The following is an 18,172-nucleotide window of genomic DNA, read 5'->3' as shown; positions in this document are numbered from 1 at the left end:
CCAGGAGGACACCTGGGACTTGAGCGGGTGAGTAGGTAAAGAACCAGCTGCTCCCTAACACAGGGGAGCGTGGCACCATCATTTACCGCTTCATAAAATTAAATGTTTTCCAAATTAAATCAGTAGGCAGTGTGCAGGAGGCCTACTATCTCTAATAACAATTTTTCAATCAATATGAGGGGCCCTTGCCGATATGAAATCTGAGCTGAGGAAGTTAGGATGGGCTGGGGAGGGAGTGTTGGAGGATGGCACAGGCGAGGAGGTGGAAACAGGGTTTGAGTACCGAAGCTTTCAATCAAACCAAAGGTTTAAAAAATATAGATATATATGCATGGTGGATTCGCCATCACTGTGAGTCTATTCCCTGTAGATTTTTCTCTTAACTGATAATTCGGTCAGTCACATTCCTCACAGGGGGGTCACAGGTCACCCCAGCCCCTGTCAGGCCTCAGAGAAACCATTTCCATTTTAATGCCACAGCTATAATCTATCAAAGATGTGATGTACAAGATACAATGAATTTAAGTGGTCTTCATATATCACTGAGCTTTCATGCTTTCACCTGGGTAATAGTCTGAATTACTCTCCCTACCTCACAATCTGTCATCCCCAGTAAAATAACTGCCATGCTGGTGTTAATGACAGATTTGTCCAAATTGGGGCCACAGTAGCCAAAGTCATTCTACATCATAAACTTTAGCATTCAGTGCTTAGCCTGGAAAGGGCCCATAGCTTAAAATACTTCTGTAAATAATTCTGTGGAGAGGCTCTACTCATGTTTTTATTTATAAGAGCTAAAATAAATCTAGCTGAGGCTGCACACAACCTGCCTTCTCCATTTCTCTGTATCTAGACCTCTCTCTCTCAAACCCATCTAATCCAGCCTGTCACTTTCCCCTGAAAGGTGTCTAATAGACACAGGTCTCTTCCTTAGACAATAAACATACCAGAGTTCAGAAGACTCAGCTTATAGTTAGTGACCTTCTCTGCAACTCAACTATTAACCCTTCTTATTTTACCAGTAAGTAGTAAAAGTCCTCTGTTGCCAACACATATATCTCCACTTAAACTATCCCTGGCTGTGAGACAAGTGCACTGCAAAAACCTCCAGGAATATAGGTCTCCATGCCCCACTTCATTCAAGTATGTTCAGACATCCCTCTCTGTTTCCAGTCCTTTCCCCAGTACCAACATCCAATCTATTTTATTTACAACCTTTAAATCAAGAGGTAAAAATAAATAATTAATTAAAAATCCTAGATGAAGGGGTAGAAGGCTGGGTTTGGACCCAAGGTCTGAGATTTGGCAAAAGTATTATACAGGAATGATATCTGTTCCAACCCGCACAACATTTGCCATGCTACCAGTGGATCCATCTAATAGAAAAGATTGTATACTGATTGATCATTCAGGTACTAAAACCCCTTGGATGAGACCAAGAAAGATTCAGACAGCAGATTGGTGCCTACAAGCATTCGTTGCACTGAAGTTCCTGCATAAACATCTTATATTGGTGTATTGCCTATGTCTAAAAAACTCAAAGTACTTAGGCAATATTGAGAGAGGACCTTGGTTTTTGTGCATCAGCCTAACATGACAGGGATATGGATTTTAAAGAAATCTCGTAATACATTCTCTCATTGAAAGAGCAGTCTTATTTTGTTTATAGGTCACCTAGTACTAGAGTCACCCAATGCTTATAATCAATAATCACAGATAACATATAGAGTGTTAGTTTCTCAGAAAACTCTCTGCTTTGAAGTAGTTTATAACTTCTCTGTACCTCATTCTTTATATATGAACACTGGGGGCCATTAGGACTTACAGACATTTTAACTCTCAAGGGTATGATAAGGATTAATGAAGTAAGGTTTATAAAATATCTTGAACCACTCGCTCTTTCCACAGGCTATGGATTTCTAGAAATGGAGGCAAAGCTGTCTAGAAAGTTGATGGCTTTGTTAAAAGGCCAAAAAAGTCAATAGAATTGAAATTATTTAGGAAAGCTTCAGACAGAACATGCAGCAGCAAATATTCCTTTAGGTTTCAGACCACTTCTGTTTAACAATAACAAGAGTCTGGTCCTCCTCTCTCTGATAATGCTTTCATTAAGGTAAACAGTATATTATTAATGCTGAGGGTTTCTCCAGCAGGTTCTGTTTGCTTCCACTTTATCTGCTGCTTTGCAGTGAATTATAAACTCAGGAGATGTAAGTTAGAAATATGCTCCCAGCCAGTCAAAATCAATGAAAGCCCTTAACTTCAGCTGGAAAGAAACTATAGTAAAATGAAGTTGAAAGAAAGAGTGTTCTTTCTATCAATGCTCTTGGGCTCACAATGGATCAGACTTTACCAGACCCTCCAATATGTTAATGCAGTGTGTTTTCAAGCACATACATATAGCATGTATGGTGAAAAGATGCTCTCACTCCTACAGAGGCACACTTCAGCAGCCCCTTGGAAAGAAAGCATATCCCATGGCCATAGATATCTCAGGGTATCACTTTCTCATAATTCTGCATGTCTTTTGGCCTGAAAGAGTCTTTGCACTGTTATACTATAAAAACGATTTAACCTGATTCTCCTCTAAAAGACACTAGAACTTGTGCAAAGAACTCCAAAAAGCTTTCCTTTCAAAGGGATAGCCTAAATTTACCAAGTAATTATCTTTGCTTTCCTAAAGTGTATAGAACTGAACAAAGAGGTAGCAAATTGTGTGGCCCAATATTTAGAAATTCATTGTAGATTCCAAAAAATGAATGAAAAGGTTCATCTAGAACATGCCTGTTTGACCCCTTCCTTCATCATCCCCCTAAAAGAACAAGCTTTAAAATGATAATGGTGTGTGTGCAGATAACACTCAGATTTCCTGAAGTTGTTTTTCCTGTGGGAAAACACTTACCTTGTAAAACAGGATGGATTTTTTGCCCATGTTTGCAATCTTAGTAATTTACAAAGCTCTTCTCAGTCATCCAGAGTCAGAGCAGCAAAAATACTGCCACCTCTCATCTCCTAAAAAGTTTTAGCTAGGGCCAGAGCTTTGCACTGGTTCAGAGTGCTTGACTATATCCCTTAAGTCAGTGTTTCTTAAACTTCAATGTGTATAAAATAGACCGTCAGATAAAAGACAGAACGCTCAGTTCAATTTGAATTTTAGGTAAACAACAAATGGTTTTTTAGTATAAGTATTTTCAAATATCAAATAGGAAATATTTATACTTTTAAAATGTTGTTTATTTGAAATTCAGATTTAACTGAGTGTCCTGGGGTTTTGTTTGTTTGCTTGTTTTTTTTCTTTTTAATCAGAATTACCTAGGATGTTTACAATGTAGATTTTCAGTTCCCAAACCTCATAGATTTGGATTTCATAATTCTATTGGTGAATCAGGGAACTTTTTTTTTGTTTTTTAAATAAGCACCTTGGATGGCTCCAGTGCACAGACTTGAAACCACTTTGAGAAACACTTCTTAAGTGGTAGAATATCGCCTGATGTACCTTCATATATCAGCAGCAAAATGTTTTGAATTTAAAGCTGCCAGTTATTACACCTTTGCCATTGGAAGTCTAATATGTTTGCCCCCACTTCTAAAATCCCAAAGATAGATAGAGTCCTTGATCAACCAGAGGGGATAGGCACAAACAATATGAATTTCTGTCAAGGGATAAATGGAGCCTATTACCTTTTACTTGTAATTTTCCCTTTTTTCACATATAGAATACACTGATTTCTGTTGCTGTATTGCTTTTGCAACTTGGGTATTATTTACAATAAATTGAATCCTTTCCATATTTGACATATTACACTGATCTATGGCTTTGCTTTCATTTTGTCCTGTTAACTAGAGACCCACTTCATCATGAAATATGTTCCCCACACTTTTCCCCATAGTGAGTAAAAACATTGATAAAGCATCATAAATTGTAGGTCATTTCTCAACTGCTTCCTGTTACAGTGAAGATTGGGAGAAGGAATAGTAAGTACTGATCAATGGCCACTTGATAAAATTTATGCTGAATGTATAGACAAAAAAGCACTGGACGTGTGAGAAGCCACACATGTAGGATACTTGCCTCACATCCAGACTTTGTTCATTACTCCGTAACACCAAAGGCAATTCAGCTTTTCTCTGTCTAGCAAATCAGTTCCACCCCCAAAATAAATTAATTAAGGTAAACTTCTAATGGTGATTTTGCCTAAGTCATCCAGATAATTGAAATAGAATATATCAAAACCATCAAGATATATATGCCCGCAGCTGGGAATAAAGTACTCTAAGCCATGTATAATTAAGGCATGTTGGCAAGTGCTTATTTTCATAGCTGAATTTACTTACAAAGAACATTTTAATTTTACTAAGGCATCGCTTCCAGAGAAGAAAGGCTGATAAACCAATCAGTCTAATATACCTAAGCCATCAGAATGAGTATCTAGTCCTCCCCTTTATTCTGTGTAAATCTTGGGTACATAGAGTTGCTTAAAGTCCATTTTGGACCAGAGATGTCAACAAACAACAACAACAACATTGATCGTAACACATATAATATCACCAATTTATCTAGATATGCTGATTTACTGTGTACCAGCAAATCTACCAGGAATTTTACAAGTGCCGTCTCCAGGAGGACATCACAGCAACATTTCACAAATGAGGAATTAATAATTTGACTCAGACCACAAGGTAAGGGATGGGCGAGTAAGAAGCAGGGAAAGAAAGAAGGGAGGTGAAAAAAAAGGGAGACAGAGAAGTGTGATATCCTTTAAAACCTATTTGTTAGACCGTCTCCCAGTATTCTTTCTCGAAAACACCCTGTATAGTATTAAATATCTGAGATCATTAAATATTCCAGATAAATGATACCTTTCTCTGTCATAGCATAATATTCACTTTATCAGCATTTCATAGCAACTGTGCCTTAGCAAAATTAAAATGTTCTTTATAAGTAAATTCAGCTATGAAAATAAACACTCGCCAATACACCCTAGTAATACATGGCTTAGAGTACTCTAATCCCAGCCGCAGTGTTTAGAATTGCAGGGGCCTCAAGGCAAGATGTGAAATATCCCTCTGCCAACTCTTCTCAACCACATATTGAGGAAAATGAACCTGCCTCTCAGGATTGGTATGAAGAATAGCTTATAAAAATGAGTGCGAAACCCTTTGCAAATACCAAATGCCGTATGAATGTTAAGTAATAATAAAGATCTGTATAAATGCAGCGAAGCAGCCCAACCTCCAGGTGCTTTTTCAAACTGGACACCAACCATTTAAGATTCATCCATCATTCACTTTCGGGCATCCTTTTCTTTATGAAAAAATAAAATAGGCTGTCTGCATTGCAAGGAAATGGAAAAATTGAATTTCAAAGCATATAAGCCCCTATACCTTGATCATTCAAAGTAATGGGTTCTGTTAGTGAGTTAATGAAGATAATGCTCATGAAGTAATGAAGGGGTAAAAATATCAATTACCATTATGGCTTTGTTTTCTTCTCAGAAAGCACAAGATTCTAGCTGCAAGTAGATTTTGAAGACATGTGGTACACAGCCGATATCACAGGGCAGGCATATTCACTGTGTCTATCCCTAACTCCTCCAAGAACTCACTTGTCAGTAATCCCCAAGCATTGTCTGTCTCTATGTTGGAGAACAACGAGGGAGTGAAATACAGTGTTCACGAGCAACATGACAATGATGATTGCCATCCTGTAGCCTCTTGCAGCAAGAATGATAGAAAGAGAGAGAGAGAGAGAAAAACTCTTCTCCAGCAAACCATTTCCTCCAAAGACATGATTCACTAACATTTGATTTGACAAGTTGTAGGCACTCCTAACATTATTCTTTTCCCCTTTGCTGTTCATTTGGGGAGCAAAGATTTATTGCCTCTCCTGAAAAGGACAAGGGATGCACTAGAAATAAGAATCAATAAAGTTTTTCTTTTTTTCATTGCTCATCTTTATAGAAGAAAACCATTTCTTCACTAGATTCTTAATTCTTTTTTATTCCAAAATACGGTGAATCTTTTTCTATAATATTAAATAAAATTTGAAAACAGAAAGAAACAGTAGTCATGTTGTGGGGCAATGAGAGGTGATCCATTTGAAAGTCAAATACTCTTCCCATGTGAAGTTTCCTGGCCACACAGAGTCAATAGCCTCTGTCACTGGACTGCCCTCCTCTTTAAATGTGGTGCACATAAATCTGCCACACATATGAGCCGTATTGTATATGGGTTTGCCCTGAATGTACACTAATAAAAACTATGCAAGATTTCATTCATAAAATGCCAAGCAATTATTGTTTCATAAAACAAAGGTAAAAAGAGCTGGGTCCTAGTCCATGCAGATTTTGCTGGATATCTAATGAAGTGCTTCATGAAACAAAATGAGCCAGGAGAGCTGGCACTGGGCTGCACTGAGTTTTATTCCTGGGTGCAAAAAAAGAGCATAGTATTTGTTTCATCTCTGGTGGTAAGTGGATCTAAAGAGAAAACCAAAGAGGAACAAGTAAAGTTTATTCAATGTACAATATATGAAACTAATTTTTATGAGTGCTATCATGTTTTATCACCCTTAAGATAGGTATAATCTCCTGATATATGCATATCATATGCATATATACCCTTTCAAAGCAGTCTTAGCTCTAGCTGTTAAAATGGCAGACAGCCTCTCAGCATTTCCATTAAAAAACCTGATTTTCAAGGATTTATAACTAAACTGAAGATTTCCTTCAGAGTGAGGCAAGAATCACCAGGTCTCAGCTCAGAGCACAATTTTGCTTTCAGTTTTCTGGGAAGTTTGGTTTGGTCATTATCAAGTTATGGAAATGCAAAAATAAATAAATCAAAGTTTATAGGGATCTGGTTTTTTCCCTCTATTTTTTTAACCCCTAGTAAAGCTTTCAAATAGCTTGGTTATCTGAAAAGACACTTAGTCCAAAATATGGATTTCTTTCTTAAAATGGCTGCAACTTTGACATTTAAAGGTTGGTTATTACACATGCATAGAAGCTGCTTCCCCAAAAGCTACTCGGCAGTACTGTGCAATATGGTATGTATCACGCATACTTAATACCCACTTGCCAAATGATCCTCTCCTATTGCTGGACTGAGGAAATGGCTTTTAACAGGAATGACAAATATATTACCAATTCAACTATTGCTTTATTATATTGCACTCTTTAAAGATTGCTTGAAGAGTAGCATAGATTGTGCAAAAACTACTTAATTTCATGCATCATTCTAAAAGTAATTATTTACTTCCAAATTAATATTGGCTGGAAGACCTTAAATCCTTTGCCACAGAAGACTTCTAGAAAACATTATGGTGATTCTTTACAGGGTCCAGAGAAAAAAATTAACAACAGGATAATGCTTAATTAGCAGTCACATGATGTACCATTACAGTTTCAGACAAAGATGCAATAATATTCCACATGCTCCAAAATGTATTTCCAAACACACAGATTTCAATCAAGTCTAAATAGGTTCATTGAAAAAAATAAAGTTCAATTCATTGTGACTCTTAGCTGCATAGTATTTCTTTCCCTTGATGAAAATTCTTATGTAATACACTTATAAAAAGACATACTTACAAGATGTATATACAAGGTGTGATCATAAAGCTTTTGCACAGCCACTTGAATATCATCATTATAACAAATCCACATTCTTTTGGGAGCAAACTTATTCGAAACAAACAAAGACGTTACCAGACGAAACTTGTGAGTGAGGCTGACATATGAGTTTTGGTTTGAATATAGACTGATGAGACTGGGGTTTCTCTCTCTCTTTTTTTTTTTTTCTTATGACCCTGAAGCCTAAGCTGAAATCATCATAAATGAGGAGGATAGAAAAATGTTTGGTGCAATGGAAGCATGATTGAAACGTATGACAGTTTTTGATTCATGCAACAAATATTCATTACATGCCTTCTGCAGAACGAACACTGAGCTAGGAACTGTGATCACAAAGATACCAGCTGTGTTCTCAAAGTTCTTATGGTCTAAAATGAACAAATTTTGACGTTTTAAAATTAGTATTCAGCCTTAATCATATGGATTGCTAGCTATTAAAATATACTCACAAAACTATAAAAGTAAAAGCCAAATAAAAGACATTTCAGTTCTTGTCTCAACAAAAAACTGAGTAAGTCTTTGGGAGGGTGGGGACACAAGGAAAAAAGTGCCTGTAGTCATCAGTCAAAAATCAGTCAAGACGCCTTATGTTGTTTTCAGCTCTCTGAACTCCTTAGAAAAAAAAAGTACACCTCTCAAGAATCTTTTCAAGCAACTGCTTGACCACAACATAATTGATAAAATTGATGTATAATTCTGAATAATTTTCTGGTTTCAATGAATTTTCACATACATTTCCCCATTTAATCTTCATAATAAGTCTGAAATAGGCAGAGTATGTGCATCTATTCTTACTTTTTAGATAAATAAACTAAAACTTGGAAAGGTTAACCACACGGTTAGAAATTGACACTTTCAAGACCAATCAGGAGGATAGAAACAATAAGAAATAATAACAAGGAGGCTTTACATGCAAATATTTCTAAAGTTTAGGCTGTCAAAAAATCTTTCACAAATTCCAACAAATCTATATTTTTGTTTCTTCCCTTAGATAGCTGAGGCTGTTGTTTACCTGCCACAATTACATCAGTCAAAACATGCTACAGTCAATATTTCTGATGATCTTAGATACTAGTAGAGTAGTAATCAGTTTAACTTCAGGGTAAAGACTGCTTAGGCATTACAACAAAAAACACAGATCAGCTTTGCTGCCATCTGACTTTTTCTGCCACCAAAGTAAATTAAGACAAAGATATTTGCTGTTGAGGAAGAAGGAGTGTTTGAGTGCTTGCATCACACAGAAAGGCTATCTATCCAGGAATAAAAAATGCTGTTGATAATGTGCCAAATCTCCATTTTACTTGGCCTGTGTACGTCATCACTAAATTGTGCAGCACAATACAATAGACATAATGAGTAGGCACAATGAATTAAAATAATGAAAACGATCCATTTACCTCTGACTTTTCTTCGTTTTGCTCTCTGATCTGTAAGAATAAAGGCAGAGCAGTTATCTCTCTAGGAAGGACACTTGACTGTCTTATGCATTTAACATACAGAAATGGAATGTGCATACATATACCAAAAGTGTGGTTTATAGTAGAGAATGTAGAGCATTGAAGAGAACATACGACTTACAGGCAAATCCTGGACTCTAGTCTTCCTTCCACCACTTGCTGTATGACCTTGATCAAATCACCTCTCAGCCTTAGTTTCCCTATGGGGGGGAACAAAATTTGAATAATAGTAACATCCCGCTACGTCACAAGCATAACCAAAGGGAAAGTACTTGTAAACTATGCAAAGGACTGTACATATGTGAAGTATCATATTAAAGATATTATTATTATTTTCATGACCACAGGGAATTTTTTTTTTTTTTAAATGTAGGTTTTTAAATGCCTGAGAAAATGGGGCAATCACAGAACCATGACTTTAAACAAACTTTATTTGGGCGCATGACTGACTGGCAATTGTGTGCAATCATTTTAGCTGTCACAGGCCCAGAGAAATGTGGGAGAGCGCTTCCATGAAATGTTTATATTTCATAAACAAAATGATGTGCTTAACAGAGTGATGGGAGGGTTCCGGCTAATGCATTTTCCAATGTGTGAGGCAGATTATTAATGCGCTCCAGTAGCTGTTAATTTCAGTTTGCCGGAATGATTTATGGGGAGGTAAAGGAGAGAGACATAATCTAATTGAGATCAGAATCACTGTTCTAGCAGCAAAGCACCAACATGGACCCTAGCCACAGCAGAATAATTAATATCTAATAAGCAAATAATCCATTAAATTATTATAAACATTACTTTTGACAACTCTTTTGTTGGCAGATGGAAGAAGGAAAAAAAGAAAAAAGAAATAACAGATATAAAAATCACTACTTTCTCTAATAATATTGTAAAGGTAGATTTTGTCAGAGCAACGGTGATGAATATCATGCTGGGCTTGAGTATTGTGATGAATTCTGAGTACACTATGAGGCCATTTTTGCCATAATATAAATGACAATTGAATGCCTGGAGCAAGATCACTATGCAGACACAAAATTAAATAACGCCCATTCTCAAAATATCTCTCACGGTACCTTATCATTACCCTGCTAGTAAGTAAACTAGTCCTTGCCACTATGAAGGTAATCAGATGTAGAGCCTAAAAGGGAGAGAGAGATAAATAGCCCCTCTTTACAAGCTCCTTTTAGTTTTTTCTGTTTTTTAAATTTTTAATGTGATAAAATACACATAAATTACCATTGTAGCTCTTTTTAAGTGTACAATGCAATGGTGTCAAGTATTCACATTGTTGTGTAACCATCACCACCATCCACCTCCAAAACTTTTTGTCTTCCCAAACTGAAACTCTGTACCCATTAAACAACAACTCTCCATACCCCACCCCCTAACCCCAGGTACCCATCTTCTATTTTCTGCCTCTGAATTTCACTCCTCTAAGTAACTCATGTAAGTAGAATCATAAAGTATTTATCCTCTTGTGACTGGCTTATTTTATTTAATGTTTTCAAGTTTCATCCATATTGTTGCAGCTGTCCGAATTTACTTTCTTTTTAAGGCTTAATAATATTCCACTGTATACTACATTTTGTTTATTCATGCATCTGTTAGTGGACAATTGGGTTGCTTTCTCCTTTTGGCTACTGTGAGTAATGCTGACATGAAGTTGGGTAAATACAAATATCCATTCAAATTCCTGCTTCTGATTCTTTTGAGTATACACCCAGAAGCGGAATTGCTGGATCATATGGCAATTTCCATGTTTAATTTTTTAAGGAACCACTATAACTTTTTCCACAGTAGCTGCACCATTTTACACTCCCACCAGCAGTGCACAAGGATTCCAATTTCTCCACATCCTCACCAACACTTGTTATTTTCTTTTAGATCTCTTTTTATAATAACAGACATTCTAATTGGTGCAAAGCAGTTTTTTCTTAAATAGATAGTTATTAAAGTGGCTGTCTTACCTCCAAAGGACCCAATAAATGTTATTTTAGCTTTGGTCCTTCTTAGAGACTTTCATCTTGCCTGTAGTTCAACATGAATTTGACATCTACGTCAGAACAAGCCTAGAACTAGGTAGGTATGCATCAGCCAGTTGAGGAAGCAAAACCACACTGGAATAAGTACATAACAGGTAAAGTGGCCACCAGATGGTTCAGAAGGGTGTATATGCATTTGAGGGGTGCATGCAAGAAGAGAACTTCTTTCACTATCACCCAGAAATTCCAAACATACTCTGTAAGAAGACCTCATGCCCCCCCTCAGGCCCTACTTCACCTTCCTCTACTTCTTTTATTAACCATCCTTTCTGGACCTCCATTTCTCCAAGATTAATCATGACTGCTTGAAGCAGGATACCATTGCTTACTCCATTTCCTGCCCCTCAGAGCTCTCTTCTCTGTCTATCCTTCTCCGTGCTGTTTTTAAAATTATTATTATTATTCCAATAAATCTCTGCAAGAATTTGTTCCCATGTTTGTTTTTCTCTCTCACTGAACAAAAGACCACAAATCTACGATGCCAAAGAATTAATTCCTTACTGCATGAGTGTAAAATATCTGAAGTCTAGTAGGAGTGACTCAGTCACTCAGGCTGATGGCTCTAACCAGAGTTAAGCTCTGGTTGCCCTAACTTCTTGTTCTCACTCTATTATTACATTCTTTGGGAACATGGACGAAGTCATATACCTTCTCTTTGCCTCAATTTCTTCTTCCATTAAGTGGAAGCAGCAGAATTGCCACTGATTTTGTTAAGACCTAATCTGGAGACTGCAGTCTGCTTTGAGACTTTAGGATGCCTCTAATTAACATTATAATAAGCATTAAAGCAAATTTTAGTTATTTAATAATGTAGCTTGGGGAAACATTAATAGATATAGGGTAGGGGATGATCAACAATGAATGGGCAACTAAATATTTGGGACATGGTTTATACATAATGCAAGAATCCCTTCCCAATCATCATAAAATGTCTAGATTGGTAATACTACAAGAGTGTATGGAATTATTTACTATCAATTTGATTTATCTTCAAGAAATTCATTAAGTTTTGAAATTGGCAATGCAAGGATCTCTAAGAATTTCTAAAATCTTACTCTAATATACCCTTTAGAGATAATAAGATGTGACTCTTTGAAGAATGCTAGAAGAGAGTGTATCTTTTTTGCATCCAAATTCCACAGTACACATATAAAAAAGGCTTCTGAATTATTTCAAAGAGTTTTGTTTTAAGAAATTTGTTCAAAACTCTCTAGGTGTGCATTTAGGAGGCTAACCAAAAAGACTGGCAAATTTCTAGGCAATCCCTCTATTTCCATTTAGTATGTATAACTCTCATTCCTCGGGATCCTTTCATAGTACAGGCAGATATCCCCTTCTCACTATCAATCACTAAAGGATTGAAGTTAGAAATAATATTTGGAAATCCTCAGTCACAGCCTTGGTATTGCACTTCTCAATTCTTGTAAAGAACACCCGATTCAAAAGATCATTAACTGGCTGCCATAAAATTCTAATGGTATCTACTTTGCAAAAGCTTAGGAACACCTCACAACAGGTAAGTCTGTTCCAAGGTACCTGAAGAATGCTATATATACCAGAGCTTGAGGACACCCCAGAAACTATTTTACAGATGCAGAAAATACAGCTCAGAGAGGTCATAACGCTTGTTAGTGATGGAGTGGAGACTAAAAATAAGATCTCCTGAGTCTTTATCTACAAGTCTTTCCACTCCTCCATATCACGTCCTCATCAAGTCTAGCTAAGTATCATTTATTATTGCTTTTACTTGCTCTTTCAGCAAATCTCACTGATGAAATAAAACACATTTGAACTCATTCATTCATTCAATCATCGAGCACTTACTATGTGCCACACACTTTACTAAGCATTAGGGGACAGTGCATAAGTAAGACAGACAAGTTCCTGCCCTCATGAGTTTACACTCCGGTAGAGGAGAAAGGAATTAAGTGATTAAATAAAATTTTAAGATATGCATACAAATCCTAAGTGCTATGAAGGAAATAGGGTTCTATGAAGGAAATAAGGTGATGCGATAGTCACTAGGTGTGGCCGATTTACATTGAGTGGTCAGAGAAAACTCTGAGTAGGCGTCACTGAGCTAAAAGTGAAGTGTGAGATAACACTAGCACACAAAGAGCTGGGGGAGTGCATTGCAGGATGAGGGGATAAGCCTTGTGGCACAAAAGGGCCTGGTGGGTCAGATGGCCAGCACAGAGGTCAGTGTGGCTGGGGTGCCGTGAGAAAGGCAGAAGGAAGTATCAAGTGAGATTACAGAGGGATACTGGAGCCAGATCATCTGGGACCTAGAAGCCAATGTACAGGGTTTAGTTTTATTCAAAGAGCAGTAAGACATCATTGAAGGTTTTAAGCAGGAGGATGATGTGGTCTGCTTTAGGTTTTTAAAAGACCACTCACAACAACAGCTGGGTGCAGAAGGGATTGTAAAGGATTTAGTATGAAATTAAGAAGACAAAACAGAGGCTGTGGTGATGTCCAGGTGAGACAGGATGGAGTTTTGAACTAAGGTGATGGCAGTGGGATAGAAAGGAGTAGGTGGATTCCATGTATGTTTTGGAAGTAGAGCCAATATAAGTTGGTGATTCACAATAAAAGAAATATGCGGGAAATTAAAAGACTAAGTGTAATGCTTAGTTACTGCCATGAGATAATGGCAATGCTGTCTAGCAAGGTGATGAATTTTGCTGTCATTTCACATCACCTCATAGTAAAGCCTACAAGGATATACAGCTTTGTAAAGCCAAGGGCATAACTAGAAATTAGAAATATCTATGATACCTCCAAGAGAACCAACTAAATAGGTTCATCCATCTCTCCATGTACTAAGCATGATCCCCCATCAATACTAAATAGAATGGAGAAACATGTCCCTGCATTAATTACAAAACATTGATTACAATTGGCTTACGTTGGTGACTCCACACCCCTTCACTCCAGAGCTTTCCATAATGCCTGCAAAATAGCTAGTGATTCACTTGCTAAGAACTTCAGGGAGCCTACAATCTTGTATAGACCCACTAGAAGGAATAAGTTAGAGAATTCTGGACACACTGTGCACTTTTGAAAATCATTGTGTAACATACTGTCAACCTTTTAACCCTGAACAAAATACTTATACTTTACTGCCTATTTCGTAGTTGCATATCTAAATGACAATTTGCTCTTTTCCTCCGTGTAATCCAGATATACCTCGACTCCAGAAAGTATTCTATGGTATTTCTAAGAGCAACACAGGCTGAAATACAAGGAATATTGAGATGTTTACTTCTTTGAAAAATTGGGAGAAGAAAAACCATGGAATCTATAACAAAAACAACAAAAAAGAGGTTAAATGTAAGAGACGACGATTATTATGCAACTCCTAGAATGCCCGTGAAACTGGAGAAAACAGGGAGGAAAGTAAAGCTCTCTTCTTTGTTCAGGCCAGCCAAGGCTGCATAGAGTCTATTGTCAGGTCTTGGGTCCTTCCACAATCTGAGTACAGACGGAAGAGAAAACATAATTAACAACTGTGCCTTTACTTCTATTCCTGAGTAATATCCCAGGTCCTAAAACCAGTTTGTATGGCAGAACACCAATCTCCAAGTCTCACTGGGACAATGAATGGCCTGACTTTTCCCCTTTAAGACACGCAGCTCACTGCAAGCTCCGCCTCCTGGGTTCACATCATTCTCCTGCCTCAGCCTCCCGAGTAGCTGGGACTAAAGGCACCCGCCACCACACCCAGCTAATTTTTTGTGTCTTTTTAGTAGAGACGGGGTTTCACCGTGTTAGCCAGGATGGTCTCGATCTCCTGACCTTGTGATCCGCCTGCCTCGGACTCCCAAAGTGCTGGGATTACAGGCGTGAGCCACCGCACCCAGCCTGATTTTACTTCTAATAGTTGACCATATAGATATACTTGAAAGATGTGCAAACATAAAAATATATGCAACAAAATTTAGTGCAGCAAAATTCATAATAAAATAGATAAAAAAAGGAAATTAATTACACATAACAGAATACTCTGTAGTTGTTAGAAATAATGATGTAGATCCTTGTGCACTGAAAAGATGTTCAAAATATATTTCTCAAATGTTTATGTAAATCAGTTATTAATGTATTTTATCTATATTCTACTAACAAATAAATACATTAATATTACCTATTAGCATATTGCATATATTAATATAACTATTATTCACAATTTGATATATTGTGAACAATAGTTATTTCTGAATATGAAATTTTAAAATTTTGAAGGTCATTTACTTTTTTAAAACGTTTCTAAATTGTCTGAATTATTTGTAGCACATATTTTTACCTTTGCAACTGGATGAAGAAGAAAGCCAAAGGGCTTAACAGTTATTATATTTGTTTATCAGGTATTTTTTATTAAGAGGCACTTTTTATCCTTCTGAAGTCCTGATGTCACATTGCCAACATAGACAATTGCCAACATAGAAAATCCATGCATATACACCTGCATGATTGAATTTTATGCTCAATCAAATGCAGAGGAAGTGTTATTTGAGTCTCTTCATGAGGGGAGACACAGCTAGAATGGAATATTTCAGGACTTAACAGGTGTCTCCCACTGCAATAGGCTGAGGAGACATGTCAGACTCAAAGGACAATCAAAATACATGCATGTTGTTACTAGCAAGAGCATTGGACCAGAGCTTTTGGGCTTTCTACTGTGATGAACTGGGCTGGACCATGTAGAAGACTGAAGGATTCATTCTACCACTTCAACTTAAGACTTATACTAGAAGCAGAACAAAGAACCATCCAATTTCACCCACACCCACACATCTGACATTGGCCAAACAGATGCAACACTGGGGGAAGATGAGCTCCTTTCTCTCTTCGCAAGGCATTGTGTGAAGAATGTCTAAGTTTCTTCTCAAGGTTTCTCTCTCTCTGCTCTCTGCCCCGCACCCTGACCTAGCTTAGCCTTCCAAAAGTGGAGGCATCCCCCAAGTGGAAGATACTTAGAAGCTCTATTTTAACCCGTAAGTTTCATGCATCTTGGAGAAAAGACAGCACAAAGAAATTTCCGAGGAGAATGCACATCCTGCCTTTTATTTTATTTATGATACTTTTATCCTTCCTACAAAAAATTATAGTCAATTGTGTACATTTTGACATGGCTGTGTGTGTGTGTGTGTGTGTGTGTGTGTGTGTAAAAATGTTGGGAATACGGAGCTCCTCCTAGTGGTTAGAATTCATGGCCAATGGATTTAAAACTAAAGTCCCAAGTTTGCTGTTTTCATTTGTTAACTTAGAAATATTTGAAAGGCAATAAAGTTGAGGGCTAAAGAAGCAATATCAAACAAGAAACGGGAGAATTACTGAAGGAGGGAATGGTTATTCTCCCTTTTTGCAGGAAGAACTGGGAATGTCAGTCAGGCCAGTGAAAACTGTATTAAGTGGATAATTTTGGAAAATCAACATGTAAAGCTGAAAAGGCTTCCTTCCAAATTATCAAATATGATCATCCTAGCAGTGAGTAAAGATCATATCTATGTTTTTCTTAGGAATTGAGAAAAATACTAATAATTATAGGCACTTAATAAATATGCCATTTGTTGAATTTATTGAATAAGGGGCCTAGAGAATCAAACCCTCCACATATATTAGCTCTGATTCATAAGCTCTTTATTTATTTTCTATTTTATTTAGAGCTCTGTTGTCTCACTGACTGTCAGGAGTTATCCATGGGCAACATACTCATGAGGAAACAATTGACTTTTGAGCTACTTTAAAAAACAATAGTAAATAATGGTTAAAAAGTTAAAAGGTAGTTCAAAAGAATAAATAAGACCTAGTATTTGCTAGCACAACAGGATGACTATAGTAAAAAAATAATTTAATTGTACATTGTAAAATAAAGAGTGCAATTGAATTGTTTGTTACACAAAGGATAAATGTTTGAGGAGATGGATACCCTGTTTACCCTGCATATTATGCATTGCATGCCCTTATCAAAATATCCCATGTGCCTCATAAATATATATACCTACTATGTATCCACAAACATTAAAAATAAAAGTTAAAAACAATAGTATTAAACATTATATATACGTATACATACATGAAATCTGTAGCCTGAAGCCCCCAAGGAGCTGCAAAGCCCACAGAGCCCATGAAAACTTAATATGACTTGGGAAATATTATAAAGCTAAATATAGATATTTATATTTATCCTTCACAAGACTATCCTGTCTAACATTTCTTTGGATTCATTGCTAACAGCCTTTCAGAATCATTCGCATTTCTGTCACATATTAATATTTGACCAATTCATATTAAGTAAAACATAGTATTATTTGAAGAGGAGTTTAATTTTGACAAACATCTATTATTCTAAACACTGAAAATTACATACATTGTTTCAACAAATGGTACACTACTACTGTCTTTCAGAAAAGAACTACAAATATAGGTCAAATGTTTTCCATATCTTTATACAACAAAGTAAATAAATGAAAAATAGATGTATTAAATAAAATTTACTCTAGCATTAGTTATTTCAATATTTGTGGTTCTGACTAATTTTTTAGTCAAAGGCTAAGACATGTAATGATTTAAAACTTTGCTAAAGGAAGCAATTAAATCAAACTATGTCAAGGCTATAAGGTGGCAGCAATTCACTTAGCTTGTGCAGGCCAGCAGACTCTGGTGGGACTTTCTTTTTTTCTACTTGTTTTCACATTTATAGAATCTCTCATTTCAGAACTGACACTCCTTAAGGGATCACTTAATAAAAAAAGAGAAATACAATCGAAAGTTCAAAGAGTCCAAAAGTCTTCAGACACATCACTTACAATTATCAAATTCCAGAGCATAATGTTAGTTTCTTTGGTTTAGGGGCTGGAGGGAGTTGTTTGTTTTTTGAGATAGGATCTCACTCTGTTGCCCAGGCTGTAGTGCAGTGGCACAATCACTGCTCACAGCTGTGTGAAACTTCTGGGCTTAAGTTAGCCTCCCACCTCAGCTTCCTGAGTAGCTGGGACCTCAGGCATGCACCACCATGCCCAGATAATTTTTTTTTTTT

This window comes from Hylobates moloch, unplaced genomic scaffold, assembly GCF_009828535.3.
Source record: "Hylobates moloch isolate HMO894 unplaced genomic scaffold, HMol_V3 SCAFFOLD_2, whole genome shotgun sequence".
NCBI lineage: Eukaryota > Metazoa > Chordata > Mammalia > Primates > Hylobatidae > Hylobates > Hylobates moloch.
Note: the sequence above shows the minus strand (reverse complement) of the source record.